This window comes from Vicugna pacos, chromosome 34 (genome assembly GCF_048564905.1).
Source record: "Vicugna pacos chromosome 34, VicPac4, whole genome shotgun sequence".
Taxonomy (NCBI): domain Eukaryota; kingdom Metazoa; phylum Chordata; class Mammalia; order Artiodactyla; family Camelidae; genus Vicugna; species Vicugna pacos.
In genome coordinates, this window is record NC_133020.1 from 15,851,572 (window position 1) to 15,860,224 (window position 8,653).

Here is an 8,653-nt window from a genome sequence, read left to right on the forward strand (position 1 = left end):
GTTTTTTTTTTCACTCTCTTGCGTGAAGATAATATACCCAAGTTATTCATAGTCACAAAACACATCCTATGAAAAGGTTAATTATGCTTTATCATGGTTGAATTTTTTTCCTCATTTTTCCTTTAAACCTCTATTTTACACCACTTAACAGTTTCTAGGTATCATAAAATGTCACATCACATAATAACAGTGATGACAATGAAATTACTTAAACTAAATAATAATAATTAGAATAGCTTCTTTAAGACTACAGCCGCTCATCTGCATTTCCTCCCAGCATCTCTCCTTTATTCAATCCCTTCTCCCTTCTTTTCCTCTCTGTCCTCTTTCCCCATTCTGCCACCCATACTTTTATTCCCTTTTCTACCAAATGATGTACATAGACATGTAAATATGTTGACACAGTGATTGAAAATTATATATATAATTATATAAAGTTATATGTATTTAATTTGGAAGAAAATATATATACCTGCCTGTGGATATATCACTTTGTCTTTGGATCTGTAACTTTAGATTCCTTTGATCTAAGTTTCCTCAAAATTCTAAAAAACACATGTTGAGAAGGAGAAGAAATCTGGGAAATTTCAAATACCTGATTTTTAGAAGAAAATGTCTGAACTTGCGCAGAGTACGTACGTGTGTCCCGGGAGGAAGAAGATCTTAATGCTTATGGCTGGAGCTTGAGTTTGAGAATTTTGAGCGTCCTTCGCGTGGATCAAGAGCCCTGAAAATAAGCCAAGAAAAGAAATACACAGGCTGAATACACTTGTCTGTCCTATAAAAGACTCTGATAGGTGAGTGCAAATGTCAAGATTAAGAGTGGATGCAACCACACAGGAAACTCTTTTAGTGATGCTCCGCTTAGCTCTGTATCATCTCCAGATTGGGCATTTCATCAGTCTTACTTCAGTTACGCAAGGTACCAATTTGCACTAATGGCCAGTTGTACCCAAGCCTTGCATTGGCACAGACGTAACTGAATACCTCATTGATTATTAAGAAAGTAGCTTCAGATATTTTAAATTATTTCCAATGTCCTTTATTGCATTGCACATTTAATGGCTCTTCTGGAAATAACTGTTCTTTAGAGACACTTCTGAGATGCCCCTTATGAACTCGTCCAGCTCTAGACGAGGGAGCAAATTCATGGGTTAGGGAGCAAATTCATCTGCACATCCCAATGTGCAGATGAAAAATGGAGGTTCTGATTATAAAATTATTTACTCAAAGCCTCAAATACACTCAACACTCAGGTAAGAATTCAAATTCAGCTTTGTCTAAGCTTCTACACCTTAAAATCTCCACTACCTTACCACTGTCACCAATAACATTACTTTTTGGAGACATGCCTTCTCTTAATGTTAGTAAGTGTTGTATTCGAGTGATTTCTAGCTGCGTATATATATAATTTTAACCTTTTAGATGCTCCACATCACTAATTATTTGAGAAATGCAAATCAAAGCTACAATGAGGTATCACCTCAAACCGGTCAGAATGGCCATCATCAAAAAGTCCACAATAATATATATTTATATGTATAACTAAATCACAGTGCTGTATACCAGAAACTAATACAATATTGTAAATCAACTACACTTCAGCATCTATTAAAAAGCCCATGATTTGAGACCACTTTTATCATTATCTAAATTTCTATATTAGTTGAGACTATTTCTGGCCTTTTTATTCTATTCTAGCTTGCCCACTACACTGTTTTAACTGGAGGCTTTGGAAGTGTGTGTTAATAATTAGTAGGTCTAAGATTTCTTCATAGCTAGACATTTGCAGTCACATTCTACGCGTTTATTCTTCCATACGACCTTCGGTGTCAACTTGCCCAGATCCAGGAGTTACTGGATTTTTATTGCTATCACTTCAAATTTATAAATTAACTTAAGAAAAGGACCTAACCCAAATCAGGAGGCAGCTTTACATTTTTAAAGTCTATTTTTTGTCTTTCAGAAATGGTTTACATTTTTTCATAGGATTTTGAATATTCCTTAAGTTTATTCCCAAATATTTCATCTAATTGATCGTTATTGTAAACAGGGTCATCCTTTGGGTCTTTTAACTAGTTTTCTTCATGTAAATGAGTGCTGGGTTTTTTTTGTGTATTGATTTCACAACTTGCTTACTTACTGAACTTACTACTGAGTTAGGTTTCTCATTGATTCTCTCATTTAGGTATAGCCTATCGGGTCATGTGCAAGTACAGAGCTTTTTAAGTCTTCCTATTCATTGTTTTTCTAGCTTAGTTATATGGCTAACACAACTGGAACAACGTTAATAAAGAGTGGAAATAATTGGCATCTGTGCCACTTTCCTGACTCCAAGGGAATGCCTCAAGGATTTTTCTGCAAAATAAAATGCTGGCGCACACACACACACACACACACAAAGTATACGTATGTACTTTATCCCGTTAAGAAAGTATCCTTGCATTTTTGCTTTTTTCAAGAGTTTTATGTATTCAATTTTTATAGATGTTTCAGGTGCATTTGGAAGGAACATGTATTTTTCTAGTATCAGTGTATAGTGGTCAATATGTGTACAAAACATCTACCATACTGACTATATTATTTATATTATCTACAATATAACTTATTTTTGTCCAAACTTGCTGTCTTATATTGAAAATTGCCTGTTAGAGCCATCTTTTATTACTGTGCTATCGTGTATTTCTTCCTGCGTCCCCTGTAATTTTTATATTATATAGTCACTGTTATTTACTGGATAGATTCAGAACTATTCAATCTTCATGGTAGTATTTGGCTTTAACATTGTAAAGTATCTTTCTTTGTCTCACTTAATTCTCTTTAAGCATATGTCTTCTTCACGTAATATCAGAATTGTCCTCCTCACTTAGAATCCCTGTTTTTTTGTTTTTGTTTTTGTTTTTCGCTTGCTTTTGCCTTGAAAATCTTTGTGCATCACTTTACTTCTAGCATTCTGTGACTTTCCTGAGTTCAATCAATCTCTGCTTTGCTTCAATCTTTTTTTTCCATTTCTGTCTTTTTATGAAGGTGTGAGGGTCTCTCATTTAATTTGCAGCATCATATTATAGTTTTCTTCAGCTTTGTGGCTATTTCCCATTTGAGGTGGATGAATTTTTGTAGGTAGAAAACATTTTACTCACATTCTTGACTTGTTAAAGCAGTCTTGCATAGACGTGATCTGTTTCTTTCTATTCCTATTTATGTATTTAACGGGCAAGGTCCCTGGATAGAGAGCTCCCCCTTCTGTCAGCTCTGCCCTCTGCTTTGCAGTTTCCTTTCATGGACGGTATTGATACAGAAATGGGGAGAGCAAAGGCATGACTGTTTCCTCTTTCATTTCTCCCGAATCCGCAAACCCTCCAAATTATTCCTTTGTGTTCACACTTACATCTCTAAGAGGTATCGCCCTATTTTTGTTATCTGCTTCTCCAGAGGAAGAAAGATGCTCTCCCAAGTTTCTCACCTCTTGTCTTACATTTCAAAACCATTTTCAGTGTTAGGAACTACCAAGTCCCAACCTATATTACATATTTTGGAATTTATTGTTTCAGTCTTATCTTTGTAGGTTGATAATCTTGGTACTTCATCTGTGTCCTCTGTTTGATTTTTTATAGAATATTTTAAGGACTAATTTCACTAGCCTAACCATAGGCTTCAGTAGCAGCTGGAGCAAAAGCTCTGTTAACAGTTTTTTTCTCTGCTTACAGATAATTTGAAGGTGTGGCTCTCTGTGTCTCTGGAGATACCGAAGGGGCATGGATCTTTGTGGCTTTATTTGTTTTCCTTATAGATTCTATGGATTTGGGGGAGGGTTGGGGGACATTTGGAATCAAGCAACCATCTCTGCAGTATGAAACAGGGTGTTTGTTTATTAAAGTACTCTTTCTTTTAGATACTTAACTCTAAAATCTATTTCATACTCTTCACCAGCAAAAGCCTGTATATTTCATTGAGTTCTCAGTGAAAACGCATTCTAAACTGTTAACCTGAGGTTACCGTGTTCTCCGTGTGTACTTTTGCTTTCTTGAAGCCCCATGGTTATTTCTTTAGTGTTTTAACAAACAGCGTAACTTACGGTAGCTGAAAAAAGTGCTGGAGCAAGTAAAAATATTACTGGATCCAGTAAAAACCAAGAGCATCATGTTAGATTTTACAAGATAGTTTTCTATTGCTAGAGTAGCTAGAAGCTTCTCTAAAGCAATGGTTCAGAAAGCCTGGGCAGGTGATCGGAAAACGCTGGAAGTCCCAGTTAGTACCATGTGGAGATGTTTTATGGCATTGCTTACAATGGCAAGTACTTACTCTCAATCCTGAGATGGATCCAGTCCCAATTTCTTCCACTAATACATGGTAATATTTTGTACATTTACAATCCAGTGAAATTGCATTTGATTGCAATCCAAATCTAATTTAGATAGATATTATCAACAGAATTAGTATTTCTGTGTTGTATCACTTAAGGCTGGAAATATAAATGATAAATATATAAATGGTTATTTAATTTATGCTTCTAAGAAAACAAATGAGCAGAAAAATGGCAGGAATCTGCCAAAATAAGAAGCCCTTGATCCTACTTTCAGCTGTAAACACACCGATTCGACAACAATTCGTGGATAAATTCCCTTTGTGAGAAATTCAGAGACTAGTTGAGGAATACTGTGCCCTAGATGAGCGCAAAACTCTCCACTTTGGAAAGAAAGCCCAACTATCCACTTTGAAGCCAGTGGGGAAAATTGAGACACCGTTTTGCTATAATTTCTAGCACCAGCGCAGTAAATCCAGAGAAAACTCCCAGCTCTCAGCTTTCTCTAGGCATGGAAGAGGTGGACTTACTGGAAATGCCCCACCTTTTCCAGGGCTACCCAGAGGACTGGCTTCTCTCTAGCCTGTTTCAGAGCGCTAATAGCACCTGGAATAATTTAGCTACTTGGGCCAATGAGATCAGTGACAGTGAGGCAGGCTGGCAGTCACCATAGCCCACAGCCCTTCTCCTCAGCTCAGCACAGAGTAAGTAAACAAAAATCTCCAACTCCCAGCTTCTCCCTAGAAAGGAGAAAAGGTGGGGTACCTGTCCAATGCCCCAACTTTTCCAAGAGCTACCCAGAGGACCTGCTTCTGTCTAGCCTGTCTTGGACCCAGTAGTCTGACTGCAATGTGAACAGAGATGGTCGTGTAGGGTTAAATCTTGCCATTTGCAACAACATGGGTAAACCTTGAGGGCATTAAGCTTAGTGAAATAAGCCAGTCACAGAAGGATAAATGCTGCATGAGTCCATGTACATGAGGTGTCTAAAGCAGTCACACTCACAGAAGTAGAAAGTAGAAAGTTGGTTGCCAAGTCTGGGTTGGGGGTGGTTAGGGAGTTGCTAATCAGTGGGCACAAAGTCTCAACTGTGCAAGACGAATAAACCCTAGAGTTCCGTTGTAGAATTATATAAGTATTTACATCTATTGTCCTGAATTTTTCACTCAGTGTAATTGTTTCCAACAGAGGCAGAAAAAAAGCATTTGATAAAAACACACCTACTTTTGGTGGTTTTCCGCAAGCGACATTAAGTACAACATTTTTTAAAATGAACATTATGCTCTAAGATTAAGTACAAGGCATGGGTGTCTACTCTGACCACGAGTACTCAACTTTGTATTGAATTTATCTTGCCACTGTGATCAGGCAAGACAAAGAAATAAAGGTATTTTGCTTTGAAAAGAAACAATAAAGGTGTCTTTATTCGTATGGCGAAATCACCTACACAGAAAATCTAGTGGAATGGATAGAAATGCTGCTAGAATCAACAAATTCATACAAAATCAGTTGTATGTATATTCTTGCAATGAAAAACCAAAAATTGAAATTAAAAATATAATTTATAATAGAATGAAAAACAATGAAATACTTGGGGGAAAATCTCGTAAAAATATTTTAAAAACCTGCATGTTAAAAACTAGAAACATTACTGAGAAAAACTTAAGAATAATGAATACAAGACATATACTTTGTTCAAGGGCTGGACGATTCTCAGCAATAAAATGTGAATCATGTAACAACATAAATGAATATGAAAACAATTACACTGACTGAAAGATTCAGGACAACAGATGTAGATACTAATTATTCTATTTATATAAAACTGTAGAAAACGTAAATCTATAATAACAGAATGCCATACAGCAGTCACCTTCGGGGGAAGGGGCAGAGGAAGGTATTCTAAAGGCACAAAAGGAAACTTTTTGGGTGATATATGCTCTTCATACTAATTGAGATGATGGTCTTACAAAGTACAGATAGAAATTCATCTAGGAAGCTGACTATGAGAGTCCAGACTTTGGCTCTAAGTGGTTTATGCCCCTCCCACATGCAGAATATACTCCTTCAAAAACCTCATCCCATCACGCCATCAGCTCAAAGTCTAGAAGTCTGTCAGGTCCAGGAACAGATACGGATGATACTTGCCAGGTGTAGCTTCCTAAACTTAGCTTCGTGAGCACATCTCTTCTCAACTTGAAGACGTGTGAAACTAACAATACTAGAGTTTCTCCCCTTAGGCACCCAGCATCCAAAGGAAGATAAATTTTGTGGACATTTTTGTTCAAAATATTTGTGTAGGGTATGAGGGAATGAGAGACACAAAAGAGGAGTCACTGGTTTATAGTAATTCTGAAATTAAGCTGAGCAAACTTTGGGACTTACTTGATTGGGACTCAGTGCTGCTCTTACCGAATAATGGTTCTCCATAATTCTTGGATCCACTCTCCAGGATCTTGGTTCTCTCCTCTGAATAATCCTTTCTTTTTAATGAAAGGTAGCACTTGTTTGTGACTTCATAATTTTTTTAGCGTGCTTCCTGCTTGCAAATAATTGAGGGGGCCAAAATTCTCATCTACGCACGTTTGTATGTATATATGTGTGTATGTATGTATGCATACATGCATTTTTACTGTCGCTACCATTTTCAATTCTAATTGGCCTTGGTTCTATTGATATAATTATCTTAAAAATGTTTTGGAGTCCCCTATGAATCTTACCATGATTCACTCCATTCACAAACCCCACAACTCATAAATCTCTTTGAGCTTTTCTACATAAAGCTTCTGTGAGATGGCAAAGCAAAAATGCCTTTAAGCTTCCTAGAAGCCTTATTGTTTAACCAAGATAATCTATAAAATATACTCTTTATAGATTCTTGATTTAACTGAATAGAGGCTCCACTTGTTTAAAGCTTCTAAATTTAGCACAATTTGCTATGCATCGAAACACAACATGTATTACATACATTCAAGGTAACAGATAACACAAAGTAACAAGATGAAATTAAGAGAGAACAAACTGACTTTTAGCAATATCATTTTGTCTTTTTTGTGTGTTTTTTGCACATTTCCTCACCTTTTTCTCTTTGTTCCGTATCTAATATTGAGATAGTCCCTCAGCTAAATCCTTCCATATACATCAGCCCATTTCATAGCCAAAAAAAAAAAAAGAGAGAGCAAAAGAAAAATAAGTATCTCTTCCCAGAGAATATATGAGGAATGTCATGTCAGAGGGGAAAAATATTTTGTGTGAAACCTTTATATAAAAAAATCTTTCCCATGCCAAGGGCTACAAAGATATTCTCAGGATGAAAGAAAGCAGCATGCAGGTAAGGGTGGGAGGAAGAATAATAAAAATGAAATGGATCAGATGGTCCTGGGTTGAATTTGACTAATATGATGGGGCCAGTTGTGAGAAGGACACTCTGCCATGGGTAACCAGTGTCCCTCATTCAGGCCAGCATTTTCCATCATAAATACCCTGAAATGATATGGGAGCCAAAAAAAAAAAATCTGAGCTATAATTGGGGGGCAACAGGAATTTTCTTCCCTCAGTGACGACAATTTTGACATAGATTACTCTCTGAAATTAAGCATCATCTGTCATATTTAACACTTTCTGTTTCCTCATTGCTTTTGAAATCTGTGAGGTTGGGAAAGTCCCATCCAGGTCACAGGTATCAGAACTCATTGTGTTCCCACCCCTTCTTTGACCCACTCAGAAAGCCACCAATTAAATGGGCTGCTCCCTAAGTCCCCTATTCCGGCCTAAAAAAGGGTAATTGTTTAGTATTTGATGCATACATTTTAGGAAAAGACTTTTTGGGATTGATTAGAGATTAAACTCTTTAAAGCACATGGAATAGCAGCTTTTTTTTTCCTTCCCCTACTGGATAAGCATAAGGCAAGACAGATCTGTGCAGTAAAGAAATAAGTATTGTAAGTTTATGTGATCAGGGGTTAGATTCCCTTTCCCCTCCCACAATATGACAGCAATCATTTGAGAATCACATATTGGGCCAAAGACTTCCAATTTTTCTGCAGAACTCCATAGCAGCAAGAGAAGACCCACAAATGTGTTCCCCTCTGAAGTCAAGTGATGCATATGAGGATGCTGATTTAGGGTCCTTACAGCTCTAAGTTCAAACACATGGAGATATCCAGAAAGAATTAACAAAGAACATTAAACTGATTTTCACTTCCAGAAAAAAAATGAGGCTAGGACTTCCCAATTTAGTATGCCATACAAAAGATTGAAATGGTGTTGATATGCATTATTTGGCATGAATTAAGTTTTATTTAAATTTTTAAGAGATTTTACAAGAACCTATGCATAAAACTATTACAT